This window comes from Chelonoidis abingdonii, chromosome 25 (genome assembly GCF_003597395.2).
Source record: "Chelonoidis abingdonii isolate Lonesome George chromosome 25, CheloAbing_2.0, whole genome shotgun sequence".
Lineage (NCBI taxonomy): Eukaryota > Metazoa > Chordata > Testudines > Testudinidae > Chelonoidis > Chelonoidis abingdonii.
The window spans coordinates 18,802,596-18,824,416 of record NC_133793.1 but is presented as its reverse complement, the minus strand read 5'-3'; the positions used below and the strand labels follow the sequence as shown (position 1 = coordinate 18,824,416).

The window sequence follows — 21,821 nt, the reverse complement described above, 5'->3', positions numbered from 1 at the left end:
ACCCAGCTCGGGGTTTTGCCAGGGTAACTGAGGCTGTTCCTAGGGTCAGGTCTGTCAAACAATCATCAGGAGGTTTTTTTATAAATATAAAAAAACTGGTTAAAATTTTCTCTCCACTCCACCTGATACCCAGTTAAAAACTCCATGTTGTGACCATGGTTATAGCCACTTCCATCCCTGGTCCTTCCACTTAGACAACACTGATGCAGTGGACACCAGCCAAAGTGCAAGGGCAGGAAAGGAGACATTATGTTGCCAAATGACCAACAGGGGAGGTGGAGGGAAGGGAGGCGAAGCTGTATAATGGTGTATAAGTGTTGAGCACAGAGCACTGAAGAGAAGAGGACTTCTGTGCTGTATAATAAACTGTGGCTAGTAGCAGATGTTATGGAGTGAGTTATGGGCTGTTATACTAAATAATGGCTACCAGGTGACATGAGAGCCAAGCTATAGCAAGAAGAATCCATAGAGGAAAGGAGAGCAACAGGCTGTCATTCTGGGAAATTGACACTCAACAGCAGCAGAGTAGAGGAAATGAGGAGGGCAGTGTCAGAAATATAGACCAGTAGGCAATACAATAATGGGAAAGTTATACTGCAAAATGGCCACTAGTGGCAGCATGTTGTAAGCCTGAGATATAGGCAACTACTTTAAAAAATGCCCATTTGATGGCAGCATCTCTTGAATACGAATAAAGGGGCAGTGCAAATACATTGTAAGTGGCCATCACCTTGGACAGGCATCTCCCAAAAATGTAAGCTGGTGTTTGTGCATGTGTAGTGGGGTGACCACCACTCCAGCCTGGAAGGGGTTGAAAAAGCCCTGCAGAGGGCTAGGGCTGGGCCAGGTAAAATGCTGGCTGATTGGGGGAAGAGGCTGCAGCTGGGGCCTGATACTGAGGTGAGGTGGGGATAGTGAGTTGGGGGTTACCCTGAGGAAGGACACAGGGAGGGACACGGGAGTCAGAGGACAGTGGATCACTGGCCTGCAGAGGGCGCTCCTGGCTGGTAAAGGAGCTAAATCCCTGAGAGACCAGCAGGAAGCGCCGCAGGCATCAATCCACATATCTGCACCATGATCTAAAATATTTTCCTCAAAGGATCAGTACACTAAAAATTATGGACAATGGGAGTTGTATAATTGCAAGTCACACTGGGTATTGTTAGCTGCAAAGCTTTGAAGGCACAAAATGAACCAAGTGGGAGAAAGGTTGAAGTGGGACCATATTGAAAAGCATAAAGAAAGAATACAAATATGTGAGAGCATTTACACTTATTAAATCAAAGGGGAAGCCCATTTTCCAAAGGTAGATCAGCTCATCAGTGTTCTAAGAAAGATGCACAGCAGCTGTTCGTCCATGCATGTAAATGCAGGTGTCTTTGCTGAGCAGATCCAGTTTCTACTGAATGATGAAATCCAGGTATGTCACTGGAAGAAACTGAGTCCTGGCCACCAAACCCCTGAGAAATAAGAGGTCATCACTCAAAACTTGAGCTGTCCTGTGGTGACAGGTGAGTACCCTCTTCCTGATTGTGTTTCTAACACCACTTTCCAAACAGGGACATGAATGTGCTTTGTGAATATTGTTAGCAGTGTTATTGTAACCATGTTGGCCCCAGGATATTAGAGACACAAGGTGGGTGGGGTGATATCTTTTACTGGACTAACTTTGGTTGGAGAGAGAGACAAGTTCCCACATCAGTGCCAGTCAGTGTTAATAGCACCATTTAACAATGGGGAAATTGAGATATATGCCTTGTGAGAGGTCCTCAGCTAAGGATGTGGCTCAGGATAACTAGGGTGAAGCCTGGAATAGAATAATGGAAATCAAAACTAAGTGAAGCTGATAAAAATAATCATTAAATGGGTTGTTCAGTGGGTAAAAGTGTAAGAACGAAATTAGGAGGATGAGAGGGAATTTGAAAAATAAATGGTTTTAGTTAAAAGTAAATAACAAACTGTTTCACTGTATCTGGGTCAGCCAGGTTGCAAGAGAATCCATGAGTTAGCTGAACCCAGGGAATAAACAATAGACATCCCTTAAGTGCTATGGTTGAGATTTTGAAGCCACCTAGGAACTGGGTGTCCTAATTTCCTATTAGAATTAATGTTGCAATCCTATAGACAGTTTGACAACCTCCTCTCAAATGATTTTTGTATTGGTCTTCACCAAAAAGTGTTATGAAGTAATATGCACCACGTCAACTTTTTTTCAGGGAACAGCCTGTCAGAGGCTGAAATATCAAAAGTGCAGATTATTGAACTGACTGGAATTTGAGGTTTCTCTGCGTCGCTCTAGGAGACTGTAGTAATATAGGAATTGCCAGTTTAGATCAGACTCAAGGGCCATCCTGGCCTGTATCGCTCTCCGAGAGCAGGCAGTACTAGGTGTTTCAAAGGCAAATGTAAGAACACTGCAATAGCAGTTCTAAGATAGTCTCCCCTCACATGTGTAGTGTTGGTCTATAATAGTTTTGGAATGGTTATTAAACCTCATGGTTTGGGGCTTAAGCCAATCTATATTGCTGCCATTATTATGATAAGTTTGGATATTTATATCGCTATCAGGAACATCCAGTCCTTCATATCAATGACTTCCTGTGGCAGTGAGTGTGATGCTCCCTATGGGGATGCAAGAGCGTGAGTGCCAAACTCAGGACAGACAGCTCAAACCCCTTGGCTCTGCTGCTCTATCCTGCCACCCAGGTGAGCGTATCTGTGGTACACAACCCCTTATGCCAAGGATCACAGCAATATTCAGGTAATTCCTGACTTCCCCAGGTTAATTGCACTTTAGGTCTCACACCAAAGAGGACACTTGGAGCCAATCCTATTGTCAACTACTATATAGGAAGATTTATTAAATAGGAAAAGGAAATGAGAGTTATTTACAAGGTTAAAGCAAGCAAACAGACCCATGAATGAGTCACAGTCTCGGGTTTCAAAAGGTAATACAGACTTCTCTCAGCAGCAAGCTGTATTTGACCGTTAGGACTAACCTAGGCTAAGCAGGTAGAGATCTCTTGCTAATGTCTAGAAACACCCTACCCCAAGCATCCAATTAGCATAGAAATCCCTAGTTCCTTTTGTTTGGAGTTTTTCTCCCCCTCCTGCCATCTGCTCTGAGCTGCAAACTCAATCCACTTCCATGACTCATCTTCATAGGGAGAAGAACAGAACAATAAGTCTCTAGTCCTTTTGTTGATTGTTTCTCAATCCAGTTGTAGGGAGATTACAGTTGTAATATCCACCCATTCCCACCTGGTATTAGGGTGACCAGATGTCCCGATTTTATAGGGACAGTCCGATATTTGGGGCTTTGTCTTATACTGGTGTCTATTACCCCCCATCGCCTGTCCTGATTTTTCACACTTGCTATCTGGTCACTCGATCTGGTACAGATGGGTTTGCTTTTTCAGGAGAGGCTTCATGTCTGTGGTAAAGCAACTCTTCGCACTCATTAACATCCCTCTCCTTTGTGGTGATTCATACTCACAGAAGCTCACTATAACCACTCAAATGTTAAATTACAATATGGAAAAGACTTTACAGGGGTGATTAATGCAAGTAGCAACTGACAAGCATTCAAAACTTTCTTATAATTCTAATACCCATATTATTAATGTAACCCTTCTGCCCATCTGAGTTGGCAGCAACAAGGGCCGGGTTCAGTATCCAGGGGTTCCATTTCAATAACGCAATGCAAAACGGGCTTGAGCCCCCACCAAGTGACCAGGGACAATTACATACCACCCCCTGGGCGCCTCTAGGAGGCAATACTTCCCCTCTCTCAAGCATGGAGTCTGAGTGTAGCAAAATCCTTTTAATAAAGGAGGGAAACAATGAGGCATTACATTGGGAAACACCACAAAAAGGATTCATAACACAAACCATGAGCAAAAGACCTACCTCCAAGTAAGTTTGTCAATGTCCTTTTCCCCTCAGGGTCTTAAGTCCAAATCACCCCAAAGTCCAACAACTCAAAAGTCTCTGTCCCTGGTGAGTGCCACCCTACAGTTCAAAAGTTCATCTGCAGAGTTTTACCCCGCCCCTAGCATGGGTGGAATTGGGGGTGGGGGTGCACACGGGGTGTTAAGGGGCACCTTACGTGGACCGAGGACGACTGCCCTGCCTTTCTGTGGAGGTCTGCTGCAGCCTTCCCCACGAACGGCTCTGCTACTCCATCCGCTCTGCTCCACTCCTCTTCTCCAGCCGTCCCCACAAACTGATCCGCTCTGCTCCACTCACTGTTCTGTGGGCTGCTCCAACCATCTCACATGTTGCTCTGCTCCACCAGCTGCTCCGCTCCTCTGCGCTCGCCGCTCTAACCATGCTGCAAACTGCTCTGCCAGCCGCTTAGCAATATATCTCCAGGCTCCCCCACTAGTTAACACAGCACTCAGTGATCTCAGCTCAGTAATTTTAGCTCTTTAAGTGGTTTCAGCTCTTAACTATTTCAGCTTGTAGTAGGGGAGCCCCAGTGCACCATTGAAAGAAAGTGAATTCAGCTCAGCAGCCTCTAGCTAGACTTCTAATAGAATCAAAATTAGCTCTGCTATTCAACAGTGGAGAGACAGAAGGAGGTGCAATTGGTGTGTCAGGCCCTCAAAAGCAGACCATGCCATCAGGTACACACACCTGCCTCCAACCTCTCTCAATTCAATGGGTTTTGGAACCCATGTCCCTTGTCTAGCGAGTGTTACTTAGTTGTTGGTGAGACCTTCTGTCATAAAACAGACTCATAGTCTTTCATTCACATAATCAGGGTAACAACACTCTATTCCTACTACCCCAATAATTGAGAAATTGGGGATCCCACAGTTTTCAAAGTGACCATTTGGGGCTCATGCTAGGTAGAGTGGGTGTGCCTGTGCAAACAAGATCAGCCCCCTAAGTTCTTTTCCACACTCACCATAATTCACCACCAGATGTCAGGGTAGAGCTCATCCTGACTCTGCTTACATCAATATTAACCCACAAGTGAGCCAGACTCATTCCTGCTGTGTATCTGTTAGTGTCCTGCTGAGACTGGGAGACCTTGGCATGAGCTAGAACTTGATCTACCAGCATCACAGTGAGTGCCACAGTTTAATTACACTTCGGGAGAACAAGTATTTCATTTTATAGATTTTAAGTTGCCCACCTTTTAATTTTGTTGCATGCTCCCCCTGTTCTTGGAATAATGGGCAGGGGAAACAAAAGATCCCCATTCTACCTTCTCCCAGGTTCTGCAGAAAGAGGACCATCAAGCTGAGGATCTTGAGTCCTGGCCCCTGAACCCTGAGAAACAAGAGCTCATCACTTCAAGCTTGGGCTGTCTTGTAGTTACAGGTGAGCACTATCTTCCTCACTGCATTTCTATATCCCCTTCCAAACAGAGAACTGAATGCAATTTGTGAATATTAGAGGAACAAGGTGGATGAAGTAATATATTTTATTGGACCAACTTGTGGTAGTGAACAAGAGCCGCTTTTGAGCTACACAGAGCTCTTCTTCAGATGAATATGAATAGTTTTAGCCTCACCTTCCCACTGCAGTGCAGTTAGCGTTCATAGCACAATTTCAGAGATGGAGTGTAAGATCCATGTCTTGTGACAGGTCCTCAGCTGAGGATCTGGCCCACTGACACAAATGAAGCTACCTTGATTTACACCAGCTAAGGATCCAGCTTACTGTGAGCCCCAGTCATAGAATTGTAGAACTGGAAGGGACCTCGAGAGGTCATCTAGTCCAGTCCCCTGCGCTCAAGGCAGAATTAAGTATTATCTAGAAAACCCCTGAGAAGTGTTTGTCCTATCTGCTCCAATGATGGAGATTCCACAACCTCCCTGGGCAATTTATTCCAGTGTTTAACCACTCTGATAGTTAGGAAGATGTTCCTAATATCGAATCTAAACTGCCTTTGGTTCAATTTAAGCCCATTGCTCATTGTCCTATCCTCAGAGGTTAAGAAGAACAATTTTTCCCCTCCTCCCTGTAACAACATTTTAAGTACTTGAAAACTGTTTTGTCCCCTCTCAGTCTTCTCTTCTCCAGACTAAACAAACCCAATTTTTTTTAATCTTCCCTCGTAGGTCATGTTTTCTAGAACTTTCATCATTTTTCTTGCTCTTCTCTGGACTTTCTCCAGTTTGTCCACATATTTCCTGAAAGTGGCTCACAGAATTGGACACAATACTACAGGTGAGGCCTAATCAGCACAGAGTAGAGTGGAAAAATTACTTCTTGTGTCTTGCTTACAACATCCCAGAATAAGATTTGCTTTTCTTGCAACAGTGATACACTGTTGACTCATATTTAGCTTGTGGTCCACTATGATCCCCCGATCCCTTTCTGCAGTACTCCTTCCTTCCGCAGCCTTTTCCCATTTTGTATATGTGCAACTGATTGTTCCTTCCTAAGTGGAGTACTTTGCATTTGTCCTGATTGAATGACATCCTTTTTACTTCAGACCATTTCTCCAGTTTGTTCTGATCATTTTGAATTTTAATCCTATCCTCCAAAGCACTCATAACTCCTCCTGGCTTGGTATTACCGACAGACTTTATAAGCATCTCTCTATGCCATTATCTAAATCATTGATGAAGATATTGAACAGAACCAGACCCAGAACTGATTCCTGAAGGACCCCACTCATTATGCCCTTCCAGCATGACTGTGAACCACTGATAACTACTCTCTGGAACAGTTTTCCAATCAGTTATGCACCCACCTTATAGTAGCTCCATCTAGGTTGTATTTCCCGTTTGTTTCTGAGAAGGCCATGTGATACAGTATCAAAAGCCTGACTAAAGTCAAGATATACCACATCTACTGCTTCCCGCTATCCACAAGGCTTTTTACACTGTCAAAGAAAGCTCTCAGGCAGGTTTGACATGATTTGTTCTTCACAAATCCATGCTGACTGTTACTTATCACCTCATTATCTTTAGGTGTTTGCAAATATATTGCTTAATTATTTGCTCCATTATCTTTTTCCAGATACTGAAATTAAGCTGACTGGTCTGTAATTCCCCAGGTTGTCCTTATTTCCATTTTTATAGATGGGTACACTATATTTGCCCTTTTCCAGTCTTCTGGAATGTCTCCAATCTTCCATGACTTTTCAATGGGGTGGTGAGTTGTGATAGAGTCTTACTAGCCTGGATCACACATGCCAGATTGTTTCTACACTCTGAGTTCAGGGACAGCATCTTCCCCCGACTCCAGTGCCTTTCTTGTTCCTGTATTATCATCTCACACTCATTGTGGAGGGGAGAGCCACTCCCAAGTTAGACTTGCACATCAGTCTGGTTCTGCCCCTTCCTAAGACCCACCAACCAAAGAGCTGTATCTTATTACTGCTACATAGTTAATGTCAGGAAACAGAAAAGGCATTGCCAGTCCCTTACCATGTAAGCATCACAGGAACTAAGGGAGAATTTACTCCACTTCATAAATTATGATAAAGTTATCTCTTGTGAGGGGGTGAAAATTGTTTCTTTTCCTACAGAGAACTGAAAGGCTGAATATACCAGGATATGTTGTTAGATTTATTCCATTAATTATTAGAAAGATCTGTGCCCACGGTCACTAGACCACGTTGGAAATCTCAGTCCAAGATTTCAGTTGATGTATTTATTGATTTTGACTCCTAAGACATGGTATGATTCTGGCCATTGTCAGAAGTGAAATACAGCATTTAAGCATCATTTTTAAGCTCTGGTATGTCACTAGATGTTATATGATATGACGGATCAGATCATTTCTCTGTCTATCCATATTGGCTACCAGAGAAACGGGTTGTTATAGTAGTCACTGGTATACATGTAAAACACCCTTTTCCCCATCAGAGCAATGTTCTGTCCTCAGACTGAGACTCCTGGCACTTTGCTCTGAAATCTCCATTTAGTCTTAAAATTTCAGAATGTACCCAGGAGACAGAGGGAGTTTCTGAATATTTATGGAATTAATTCATGAGATATGATTAACTCTATGTCCTTCCCATTCAAACTAGGAAAAGATTTATTGTTCCTAGACTCAACTCATGGCAGACAGACACTAGGGAAACCAAACGGCCATCATAGAATTCACTAATTCACCCCTTCAGGTAACTGTAGGTGTCTTTAATGAGAAAGTCTAGTTTCTGCAGAATGACGAAAGACAAGAATCACAGTGGAACCGGAGTCCTATCTGCCAAAGCCTGAAGAGCTCTATGTCTTTGAAAACTTGTCTCTCACCAATGTACTTGGTCCAATAAAAGGTATTACCTCACCCGCCTTGTCTCAAACCCTGAGAAATAAACCGAGACTTCTGGCACTTTGCTCTGATCTCTACATTTAGGTTTAAAATTGCAGCCTGTAATCAGGACAGGAAGGAGAGTTTCCAAATATTTATGGAATTAATTCATGAACTTGACTAACTTTTAACTCTATGTTCTTCCAATTCAATTGCACAGCTTGATTTCTTGTTCCTGGACTCAAACCATAGCAGATAGAGACTGGGGAAACCAAACGGCCATCAAAGAATTCATCCTTCTGGGATTCGGGGATCTCCCTGACCTGCAAATTCTTCTCTTCCTGATGTTCCTAGTGATCTACATGGCAACTGTGGCTGGGAACACCCTCATCGTGGTGCTCATTATGACTGACCAACACCTTCACACCCCCATGTACTTCTTTCTGGGCAACTTGTCCTGCCTGGAGACCTGCTACATGTCAACCATCCTGCCCAGGTTGCTGGCCAGTCTCCTGACTGGGAAGAAAACTATCTTAGTCAGTGACTGCATCACACAACTGTATTTCTGTGGTTCTCTGGGATGTACAGAATGCTATCTCCTAGCAGCAATGTCTTATGATCGGTATTTAGCAATATGTAAACCCTTGCACTATTCAGCTCTTATGAATATCAGGTTTTGCCTACAGTTGGCTGCTGGGTCATGCTTTAATGGTTGTTTGGCTGTAATTATCTTTGTCTCATTCCTATCACAGTTATTATTCTGTGGTCCAAATGAAATTGACCATTTCTATTGTGATGCCATCCCACTGATGGAACTTTCCTGCAGTGACACCCACCTGGTCATATTGGTGGATTTCATAATAGCCTGTGTATTCACCCTGCCTCCATTCCTACTAACCCTGACATCCTACATGTGCATCATCTCCACCATCTTGAGAATCCCTTCCACCACTGGGAGACAAAAGGCCTTTTCCACCTGCTCCTCTCACCTCATTGTGGTGACAATTTTCTATGGATCCATAATGATTGTGTATCTGCTACCAAAACATGATACACTGAAAGACCTGAAGAAAGTGCTTTCTCTTTGCTACACTGTCCTGACTCCGCTGGTAAACCCCCTCATTTACAGCCTGAGAAACAGAGAGGTCAAGGAAGCCTTCTGCAAAGCGGTCAGTAAATGTGGCTTTCACCAAAATGCGCAGATACACCTACATAATAATGTAACTTGAGGTTTTCAAAGCTGCCTGGGTGATTTCAGCCATCAGCCCCTATTAAAATTAAGTTGAAAACTCCCTTTGAAAATCTCAGCACTCAGTGCTGTGCATCTCAGTGGAAGGACCAGGAAGTGAGGTGGCCATAATCAGGTTCCCATCATGGAGTTTTTAACTAGGCACTAAGCATAGTGGAGACCAAATTTTAACCAATATTTATATCTGTAAAAAAGCCATTTTTGATCAAAATAAATGTTTGGACAATAAAAATACTAACTCCTGGTGCAGCATATATGGGGATGTAAGCCTTGGAAATATGCCGGGACGTAAGCCTGGGAAATTTGCCACCTCTGACTAAAAAATGATGTACAATGGGACTTGTATAATTGCAAGTCACACTGGGTATCGTTGACCACTGGTGACAAAGCTTTGGAGACACAAAATGAACCAAGTGGGAGAAAGGTTAAAATGGGACCATGTTAAAAAGCTTTAAGACAGAATGCAAATACGAGGGAGCATTTAAACCTTGTAAATCAAAGGGGAAGCTCCTTTCCCAAACAAAGATAAAATGCACTTGTTCATCCCTTCAGGTCACTGCAGGTCTCTTCACTTAGAAAATCCAGTTTCTGCAGAAGGAGGAGAGATAAGAACCTCTGCTGAGGATCCTGAGTCCTGGCAGCCAAGCCTTGAGAAACAAGAGCCCATCACTTCAAGCTTGGATTGTCCTGTGGTTTCAGGTAAGCACTGTCTTCCTGACTGCATTTCTATAGCACTTTGCAAACAGGGGCATGAATGTGCTTTGCGAATATTAGAGGGACAAGGTGGGAGAGATAATATCTTTTATTGGACCAACTCCTGTTGGTGAATGAGAGAAGCTCTCAAGCTACACCGAGCTCTTCTTCAAGTGAATATTAACAGTTTTGGGCTCTCCTTCCCACCGCAGTGCTAATCAGTGCTCATAGCACCTTTTCACAGAGATGGAGCGTCAGATCCATGTCTTGTGACAGGTCCTTAGTTGGGGATCTGCCCCACTGACAAAAGTGGAGCTGCCTTGATTTGCATCAGCAGAGGATCTGGCTCAGTGTACCCCAAATGGGGTGGCAAGTGGTAATAGAGTTTTATTAACCCGGATCACACATGCCAGATTGATTCTAGACTCCAAGTTCAGGGACAGTATCTTCACCCCCTATCCTTTCTTGTTCCTGTGATTCTAATTCATCCAAATGCCATTAATCATTTGGCATGGAAGGGTAACTCTCCAGTTAGGTTGCAACTCAACCTGTTTCATCCTTATCTAACGAAGCTATCATACTACTCATATGAACGTCCGGAAACGAAAAGGCACTGCCAGATCACACACCACGTCGAGCCATCACCACCACAGGAACTAAGGGAGAATTGTACTCCACTTCATAATTTATGCGCATGAACTGATCGCTTGTGAGGGGTTGAAAATTGTTCCTTTTTCTGACAGGGACTGAAATGCTGAATATATCAGGACGTATTTGTAAAAATAGAAAGAAATCTAACAGAAGGTCGGTGACTAAGAACTCTAGACCGCATGAGAAAAACTCAGTCCAAGATTTTAGTGTTTGATTTTGACTCCTAGACACAGCATGATTGTTGTCATTGCCAGAAATTAAATACAGCATTTAAGCATCATTGTTAAGCTCTAAGATGTCATAGAAGGATATCATGTAGATAAGAATATTCTGATCCGCTATATCAGTACTCGGCTACCAGAGATATGGGCTGTTTACAGTAGAGCGTTTCCTCTGATCATGGGCACAGGGCTGGTGTCTATGGACACAAATGTTTTCTGAATTGAGACTTCTGGCACTTTGCTTTGAATTCTACATTTAGGTTTTAAATTTCAGCCTGTAATCAGGGACAAGCAGGGGAGTTTCCAATAGTGATGGATTAATTCACAAGGACTTGATTAAAATTTAAGTCTATGTTCTTCCAATCATTGCACAGGGTGTTCTATTGTTCTGGACTCAACCATGGCAGACAGAACCGGGAACAAAGGCCATCACAGAATTCATCATCCTAGGATTCAGGGATCTCCTTGACCTGCAAATTCCTCTCTTCCTGATGTTCCAAGTGATCTACATGGCACACCGTGGCTGAACACCCCTCATCGTGGTGCTCATTGTTGCCTGACCAGCACTTTCACACCCCCATTACTTTCTTCCTGGGCAACTTGTCCTGCCTGGGAGACTGCTACACCTCAACATCCTGCCCAGGTTGCTGGCCAGTCTCCTACTGAACAGAACCATCTTAGCCAGTGGCTGCATACACAAACTGTATTTCTTTGGTTCTCTGGTAGCTACAGAATGCTAACTCCTAGCGGTGATGTCTATGACTCGGTATTTAGCGATATGTAAACCCTTGCACTATCAAGCTCTTATGAATAGCAAATTTTGCTCCAGTTGGCTGTGGCGTCTGCTTAAATGGTTGTTTGGCTGCTGCCATCTTTGTTTTCTTTCCTATCACAGTTATATTCTGTGGCCCATGAATTGACCATTTCTATGTGATTCCATTCCACTGATGGACTCTCTGCCAGTGACACCACCAAGGTCATATTGCTGGCTTTCATATTAGTCTCTATATTCACCCTGCCTCCATTCCTACTAAACCCTGACATCCTTACATGTGGCATCATCTCCACCATCCTGAGATCCCTTCCACCACTGGGAGACAAATAGCCTTTTCCACCTGCTCCTCTCACCTCATTGTGGTACATTTTCTATGGATCCATAACGATTGTGTATCTGCTACCAAAACATGATACACTGAGAGACCTGAACAAAGTGGTGTTTCTTTGCTACACGATCCTGACTCCCCCGGTAAACCCCTCATCTACAGCCTGAGAAACAGAGAAGTCAAGGAAGCCTTCTGCAAAGCAGTCAGTAAATATTTGGCTTTCACCAAATGTGAAGAGCTCCAAGGAAAACTTAGCCTGAGGTTTTCAAAATTTGCTCAGGTGAGTTAAGCAATCGCCCCCCTTAAAATTAAGTTGAAACTCCCATTAGAAATCTCTACACTAATGTGAAAAAGAAAAGGAAAAAGAAAAGATGATGATCTGCATGGAGTTACTGAGATAGTTCTTTATGGTCCCCCGCTGTGTCCCCTGTATCACATCTTCCAGGAAAGTGAGGATGTTGACAGCGCTGTCACTCTCTCATGTTCAGCACCTAATGCACACAGTATGATGGGATTTTTCTCAGGGTGTTGGCTAAATGTTCACCCTCTGTGAGGAGTGTGTACAGTATCTGAAACCGCACAGAGCTGATGTTGTGTAAGGCACAATCACACTAACAATGAAAGTAAATCCCTGGGTATATCCCCTGTTCATTGGTTTCTCTATGCAAGATAATAAAGTCTTGTAATCAATTCATACAGTCTATACAAACAAAACATAGTGGGTGACATCAATCATATTTGTTGCTACAGATCGTTTCTTATGCCCCTAAGGATACAACGCCGAATACCAGCCAGGCTTAGGTCACTGTTGTCCATTCTAAGTGGAGCAAGATCGGGAGGGAGGTGGCCCATAAACTGTGGTACCATTCATGGAGTATTTTACAGGGCACCAATGATGAAGGAGACCAATTTTTAACCTAATTTTTTTATTATCCATAAAAAGCCATTTTGTCAAAATAAATGTTTGGACAATAAAAGTAACTCCTGGGGCAGCATAGGTGGGGATTTCCTGGGAAATCTGCCACCCCCTGTAATTGTGCCACCTTGCACATAGCCCTCTTGCAAAACTGGTGGTCAGCGACAGTGGTTTGCCTTGCTCTCTCCGTATGCTGTCCCAGGCCTGGGCAGACAGATGGTTCAGCAGACCTCGATAGTACTACCCAGCAAGAAAGACCACAGGCACGGTTTGGTGACAAAGGCACTCAGCCAGGTTTAGTGTCCTCAAGGCAGAGTTCTAGCATCCTGGTTCTGTGGTTACAGATACACTAACACACGTGTGCCCCGTGCCAAGGAGCAGCTCAGTCAGCAGTGGGAATTTCTGCTGTCCTCTGGACCACACAAAGGGTTAAATTGAGGTACTACGACATTTATAGAATGAGACAAACAACTTACGTCCCACCTCACGTGTTTCATGACATCTTCTTGTTACCTTCCCTTGTACCTTGCTTCAGGTGTCTCGGGCAAAACATCCCTATTCATCCCTATGCATCACTTCTGTCAAACCCTCTTATCTGGTGTTAGGTCAGGATGTGCCTGGGCTAATCGCCTGGAGTGTGTTCACACACATACCCAATGTCTGTTGCTTCTTAAGAGTGAAATATCTTTGCCTGGGTCATGTATTGGACAGTGAACTTGTAAGCATCTGCTGTAATACATGGCCTGACTTAGGTTCAGGCATGGCTGGACTTTGCTGACTATGGTTCAGGCCTCACATCTTACATCAGGCCCAGTGGCCCGAGCTCTCTCTCTCGCCTACGCAAAGCAGCCACCTCCATTGCACTCACATAGGCTGGGTGCAATCCGCTAGGCCCAGCAGTGAGCCCTGGACACGTTACCAGGAACAGCTCCATAGCTCTGATCTTGGCTACGCCCTGCTGTGACCAACTCCAGCAAAGCAGTAGCTGCAGGTTCACTGGGCCCTTGGAGGTGGGGAGGTTGGGCAAAGAAAGAGGTAGACTCACAAGTCAGAGCACAGGACTGTCCAGACCCAAGGATAGGTTAATGGAGGATAGGTCCATCAATGGATATTATCCAGGATGGGCAGGGATAGTGTCCCTAGCCCATGGCACAGGGCACTGTCAGAAGACAGTTGAGCAGAGAGCACTGTGCTGCGTAATGAGCTGCGCCTAGTAGCAGATGGTATGGAGTGAGTTATGGGCTTTCAGTTATACTAAATAATGGCTACCGGGTGACATGAGGGTCAAGAACGGTTAAGAGTCAGCGACAGCAAGAAGAATCCATAGAGGAAAGGATAGCAACAGGCTGTCATTCTGAAAAATCTACACTAGATGGCAGCAGAGTAGAGGAAATGAGAAGGGGTGTCAGAAATACTGGCTGATGATCAAGATTTCAGTAGGCAATACAATAATGGGTAAGTTATACTGTAACATGACCAGTAGGTGACAGCATGTTGTAGGCGTGAGATCTAGGCAGCTAGTTTCAAAAGTGCCCATTAGATGGTATCATCTCTTGAATACTAATAAAGGGGCACTGCAAGTACGTTATAACTGGCCATCACCTTGGACAGGCATCTCCCACAAATGTAAGCTGGTGTTTGTCCATGTGTAGTGGAGTGACCACCCACTCCAACCTGAAAGGGGTTGGAAAAGCCCTGCAGAGGGCTTGGGCTGGGCAAGGTAAAACGCTGGCTGATTGGGGGAAATGGCTGCAGCTGGGGCCATGCACCAAATTGAGCAACAGGGCCTTCTAAAAAGGCCAGGGAAGCCAGAAGGGTCAGTCTCCCTCTGCCTATAGAGGGAGATGGGCCTGGCTGCAAGGAGCTAGAGATACGGTACCTGAGTGGAGCAGGGCTGGGAACTCCAGCCTAGAAAGCCCCAGGCTGCGGGCTAGCACAAGGCCAACAGGTACTGGGGGTTGCAGGGGGCAGCCCAGGGGTAGGTCAAGGCAGCAGGTCCAAACTCACCCTTACCAGTGATGAGTGGCTGATACTGCAGTGTGCCCCAGGGCGTGGGCGTTAGACGATGACTGGCAGTAGCCTGATACTTAGGCAAGGTGAGGATAGTGGGTTGGGGGTTCCCCTGGGAGAGGGAGACCCAGAACTGTGGGGGTACTGCCAGAGGGGAGCACCCCAGTTAAAGGGGCACAGGGATCCAGGGAGGGACACGGGGCCAGAAAACAGGTGAATCACCGGCCTGCAGAGGGCACTCCTGGCTGGTAAAAGAGCTAATTCCCTGAGAGAGCAGCAGGAGGTGCCACAGGGATGAGTCCACATGTCTGCACGATGGTCTAAAATATTTTCTTCAAAGAATCCTTACAAAAAAATGATGCACAATGGGAGTTGTATAATTGCATGTCACGCTGGGCATTGTTAGCGACAAAGCTTTGGAGGCACAAAATGAACCAAGTGGGAGAATGGTTGAAGTGGGACCATATTGAAAAGCTTGAAGAAAGAATACAAATATGTGAGAGCATTTACACTTATTAAATCGAAGGGGAAGCCCATTTTCCAAAGGTAGATCACATGCACCAGCTCATCAATGTTCTAAGACAGATCGCAGCAGTTGCTTGTCCAGTCAGGTAAATGCAGGTGTGTCATAAACAAACAGTTAAGGGTTAAGGTCTCTTTTATCTGTAAAGGGTTAAGAAGCTCAGTAAACCTGGAAGACACCTGATCAGAGGACCAATGGGGGGACAAGATACTTTCAAATCTTGGTGAAGGGAAGTCTTTGTTTGTGTTGTTTGTTTTGTTCGTTGTTCGCTCTTGGGAAAAAGAGGGACCAGATGTACAAACAGACTCTCCAATCTTTCTGAATCAGTCTTTCATGTTTCAAAATTGTAAGTATAGCCAGGAAAGGTGGATTAGTCTTATGTTTGTTTTCTTTCAACTTGTGAACGCTTTTCCTTTTGCTGGAAGGATTTTTAACTCTGTTTGCTGTAACTTTGAATCTAAGGCTGAGGGGGAAGGTCCCTTTAGTCTATATGAATCTGAATACACTGTAATTTTCCATCCTGATTTTACAGTTAATTTTTGCCTTTTCTTTCTTTAATTAAAAGCTTTCTTTTTAAGAACCTGATTGATTTTTTCCCTGTTTTAAAATCCAAGAGACTGAGTCTGAACTCACCAGGGATTGGTGGAGGGAAAGGTTAATTCCTCTTTGTTTTAAGATCCAAGGAGTTTGGATCAGTGTAGCCTCTCAGGGTAACCCAGGGAGGCTACACTGATCGCAGGGAGGGGAAAGTCTGGGGGGAAAAAGAAGCGGAAGGCTAATTTCTCCTTTTTTTAAGACCCAAGGGGTTTGGGTCTTGGGTTCTCCAGGGAAGGTTTGGGAGGGAACAGGAAGTGTGCCAAATACTATATTTTTGGCTGGTGGCAGCGTTATCAGATCTAAGCTAGGAATTAAGCTTAAAAGTGATCATGCAGGTCCCCACTTTTTGAACGCTAAAGTTCAAAGTGGGGTAAAAAACCTTGACAAGGTGTCTTTGCTGAGCAGATCCAGTTTCTACTGAATGATGAAATCCAAGTATGTCACTGGAAGAAACTGAGTCCTGGCCACCAAACCCCTGAGAAATAAGAGGTCATCACTCAAAACTTGAGCTATCCTGTGGTTACAGGTGAGCACCCTCTGCCTGATTGTGTTTCGACACCACCATCCAAACAGGGGCATGAATGTGCTTTGTGAATATTGTTAGCAGTGTTGTTGTAGCCGTCTTGGGTCCCAGGATATTAGAGACACAAGGTAGATGGGGGTGATATCTTTTACTGGACCAACTTTGGTTGGAGAGAGAGAGACAGGTGAAGCCTGGAGTAGAATAATGAAAATCAAAACTAAGTGAAACTGATAAAAAGAAATAATAAAATGGGTTGTTAAGTGGGTAAAGTGTAAGAATGAAATTAGGATGATGAGAGGAAATTTGAAAAATAAATGATTTTAGTTAAAAATAAACTGTTTTACTGTATCTGAGTCTGGCAGGTTGCAAGAGAAGCCATGAGTCAGCTGAACCCAGGGAATAAACAAGATATAGGCATAGCTTAGGTGCTATGGTTGAGATTTTGAAGCCACCTAGGAACTGGGTGTCCTAATCTCCTATTAGAATTAATGTTGCAATCCTACAGACAGTTTGACAACCTCCTCTCAAATGATTTTTGTATCGATCTTCACCAAAAAGTGTTATGAAGTAATCTGTGCCAGGTCAGCTGTTTTTTTCAGGGAACAGCCTGTCAGAGGCTGAAATATCAAAAGTGCAGATTATTGAACTGACTGGAATTTGAGGTTTCTCTGTAGTAATATAGGAATTGCCAGTTTAGATCAGTTTAGATCAGACTCAAGAGCCATCCTGGCCTGTATCGCTCTCCGAGAGCAGGCAGTACTAGGTGTTTCAGAGGCAAATGTAAGAACACTGCAATAGCAGTTCTAAGATAGTCTCCCCTCACATGTGTAGTGTTGGTCTATAATAGTTTTGGAATGGTTATTAAACCTCATGGTTTGGGGCTTAAGCCAATCTCTATTGTTGCCATTATTATGATAACTCTGGATATTTATATGGCTATCAGGAACATCTAATCTCATCTGGAATCTAGTTAAGTCTTTCATATCAATGACTTTCTGTGGCAGGGAGTGTAATGCTCTCAATGGGGATGCACGAATGTGAGTGGCAAACTCAGGACAGACAGTTACAAAGCAGGGCACAAAGCCCTCATTGGTTGTCAAGTCGAAACTTAGATTTCACCAACCAACTGCACTGAGTGCAAACTCCTCAGGCACTTTAAAAGCCTTGAGAGAGTCACCCCAGAAATTTCCCTTGGCTGCACCGCTCTGTCCTGCCACCCAGGTGAGTGTATCTGTGATAAACGACCCCTTACGCCAAGGATCACAGCAATATTAAGGTTACACCTGATTTCCCCAAGGTCAATTGCACTTTAGGTCTCACACCACAGATAATGCTTGGAGCCAATTCTATAGTGAACTACTGTATAGGAAGTTTTATTAAACAGGAAAAGAAAAGGAGAGTTATTTACAAGGTTAAAGCAAGCAAACAGACCCATGCATCAGTCACAGTCTCAGGTTTCAAAAGGTAATCAGGCTTCTCTCAGCATCAAGATGTATTTGACTTTTAGGACTAACCCAGGCTAAGCAGCTGGGAATCTCTTGCTAATGTCTAGAAACATCCTGCCCCAAGCGTCTAATCAGCATAGAGATCCCTAGTTCCTTTCGTTTGGGGTTTTTCTCCCCCTCCTGCCATCTGCTCTGAACTGCAAACTCAATCCACTTCCATGACTCATCTTCATAGGGAGGAGAGCAGAACAATAAATCTCTAGTCCTTTTGTTGATTGTTTCTCAATCCACTTGTAGGGAGTTTCCCTTTGCAATATCCACCTATAGCCCACCCAGTATTAGGGTTACCAGATGTTCCAATTTTATGGGGACCATCCCAATATTTGGGGCTTTGTCTTATACAGGTGTCTATTAACCCCCTGCCCGCACATCTCCTGTACTGATTTTCACACTTGCTATCTGGTCACCCTAACTGGTATTGATAAGCCTCTCCTGAAAAAGGAAACCTAAGTTCTGTGGAAGAGCAACTCTTCACACTCATTCACAACCCTCTCCCGTGTGGTGATTCATACTCACAGAAGCTCACTACAACCACTCAAATATTAAATTACAAGATGGAACAGACATTACAGGGGAGATTAATGCAGGCAGCAACTGACAAGCACTCAGAGTCCAAACATTAAACACTTTTTTATAATTCTAGTACTATTTTATTAATATTAACCCACAAGTGAGCCAGACCGATTCCACCTTTGTATCTGTTTAGTGTCTTGCTGAAACATGGGGCACCTTGGCATGAGCTAGAACTTGATCTGCCAGCATCCATGTGAGTTCCACAGTTTAATTACAATTGGAGTGAACAAGTATTTCACTTTATAGATTTTAAGTTTAAGTTGCCCACTATGTGTTTGGGGGGCAATGACTCACCAACATGGTGCCTCCGGCTGGTTGTCTCGGAAATTAGCTCTTCCAGCCTTGAGTGCCCTCTGCAGGCAGGTGTCTCGCCTTCCGCTAGCCCCCGTATCTCTCTCGGACCTCGGTGCCCCTTTATCTGGGGTTGCTGCCCCATGGTAGTGCCCTCACACTCTGAGTTACCCCTCTCAAAGGAGCCCCCACCCCGCATCCTCACCTTGCCTCAGTGGCTACTGCCAGTCATTTTGTATCCCCCACTCCCTGGGCAGACTGCATTCTGTAAACCACTCATCATCGGCAAGGGGGTTAGGACCTGCTGCCTCTGCCTATCTCTGAGCTGCCTCTCTGCAGCCCCGGTACCTATTTAGCCCTTTTAGCAGGGGCGGCTCTAGGGTTTTTGCCCCCCAAGCATGGCAGGGAGGCTGCCCTCGGTGGCGTGCCTGTGGAAGGTCCACCGAAGCCGCGGGACCAGCAGACCCTCCGCAGGCAAGCCGCCAAGGGCAGCCTGCCTGCCGCCCTTGTGGTGCTGGCAGAGCAGCCCCCGCGGCTTGCCGCCCCAAGCACACACAGTTGGCGTGCTGGGGCCTGGAGCCACCCCTGCCTTTTAGCAAGGCCTGCAGCCTGGGTTTTACCTGGCTGGAGTTCCCCAGCTTCCTCTGCCCTTCCCCAGCACTGCTCCACCACAGGTGCCCTTCTCAGCTCCCAGGCAGCCAGGTCCTTCTCTCTCAAGAAGCTAGCGAGAGTAGGTGTTTTGCTTCTGGCTCACATCCCTCTTATAAGGACCAGTTGGGCCCTGATTGAGCTGGCCACAGATGTGGTCAGCTACTCACTCAGCTTCCCCAGCTGTTCTTAATCCCTTTTACCTAGGCGCAGCCCTCTCCAGGACAGCTTTTAACCCCTTCAGGGCGGGAATGGGGCAGCCACCCCACTACACCCACCTTATAATTTTGGTGTAAGTTCCCCTTGTTCTTGGAGTAAAGGGCAGGGAAAATAGAAGTTCCCCATTCTACCTTCTCCCAGTTTCTGCAGAAGGAGGAGCATCAAGAACGCCTCGCTGCCAAACCCTGAGAAACAAGAGCTCATCACTTCAAGCTTCGGTTGTCTTGTAGTTACAGGTGAGCACTGTCTTTCTGACTGCATTTCTATACCACCCTTCTAAACGGAGGCATGACTTTGATTTGTGAATATTAGAGGGACAAGGTGGGTGAGGTAATATCTTTTATTGGGCCACCTTTTGGGTGTGAACGAGAGATGCTTTTGAGCTACACAACTTTATAAACTTTATAAACAGTAAACTTTATAAGCTTACTCTCTGTCCCATTATCTAAATCATTGATGAAGATATTGAACAGAGCCAGACCCAGAACTGATCCCTGCAGGACCCCACTCATTACGCCCTTCCAGCTTGATTGTGAACCACTGATAACTACTCTCTGGGAAGAGAGTAGGAAAACTGGGAAAAGTTTTCCAATCAGCTATGCACCCACCTCATAGTAGCTCCATCTAGGTTGTATTTCCCTAGGTTGTTTATGAGAAGGTCATGTGAGACAGTATCAAAAGCCTTACTAAAGTCAAGATATACCACTTCTATGACTTCCCCCCATCAAAAAGGCTTGTTACTCTGTCAAAGAAAGCTATCAGGTTGGTTTGACTCAATTTGTTCTTGACTAATCCATGCTGACTGTTACTTATCACCTCATTATCTTCTAGGTGTTTGCAAATATATTGCTTAATTATTTGCTCCATTATAGTTCTGGGTACAGAAGTTAAGCTGACTGGTCTGTAATTCCCCAGGATGTCCTTTTTTCCCTTTTTATAGACGTGCACTATATTTGCCCTTTTCCAGTCTTCTTGAATGTGTCTCATCTTCCATGACTTTTCAGTGGGGTGGTAAGTGGTGATCGAGTGTTACTAGCCTGGATCACACATGCCAGATTGTTTTTAGACTCCAAGTTCAGGGACAGCATCTTCCCACCACCATCCCAGTGCCTTTCTTGCTCCTCTATTATCATCTCACATTTATTATGGAGTGAGGATGGTCACTCCCCTGTTAGGGTTGCACATCAACCTGGTTCTGCCTCTTCCTAAGACCCAACCCCCAAAGAGCTGTATTTTATTACTGCTGCATAGATAATGTCAGGAAACAGAAGACGGATTGTCATTCCCTCACCACATCACCATAACAGGAACTAAGGGAGAATTTACACAACTTCATAAATGATAACAAACTGATCTCTTGTGAGGGGGTGAGAATTGTTCCTTTTCTACATCTCCTGAAGGCTAAATATACTAGGATATATTATTCAGTCTACAGGAGGAGGGATAGCTCAGTGGTCTGAGCATTGGCTCGCTAAGCTCAGGGTTATGAGCTCACTTCTTGAGTGGGCCATGTCTGGTTCTAGGGCAAAAAAAAAAGTTGAGGACTGGTTCTGCTTTGAGCAGGCAGTTGGACTATATAACCTCCTGAGGTCCCTTCCAACCCTCATATTCTATGATTTATTTTCATTAATTCTAACAGAAGATCAGTGCCTACAGATACTACACCACATTGGAAATCCCAGTCCAAGATTTCAGTTGATATATTTATTGATTTTTGACTCATAAGACATGGCATGATTCTGATTGTCAGAAGTGAAATACAGGATTTAAGCATAAGTGTTGCACTCTGATATGTCACCAGATGGGATATGATATGACAGATAAGATCATTTCTCTGTCTATCAGTTGTAGCAAATTGCCGGTACTGTTCTGCTGGGTCTCG

At 44.5% G+C, this 21,821-nt stretch overlaps 1 pseudogene; it reads left to right on the top strand.

Moving 5' to 3' along the window:
* Positions 1-8,412: 8,412 nt before the first annotated feature.
* Positions 8,413-9,446, top strand: LOC116833360 (olfactory receptor 6N1-like; annotated as a pseudogene).
* The last annotated feature ends 12,375 nt before the right edge of the window (positions 9,447-21,821 follow it).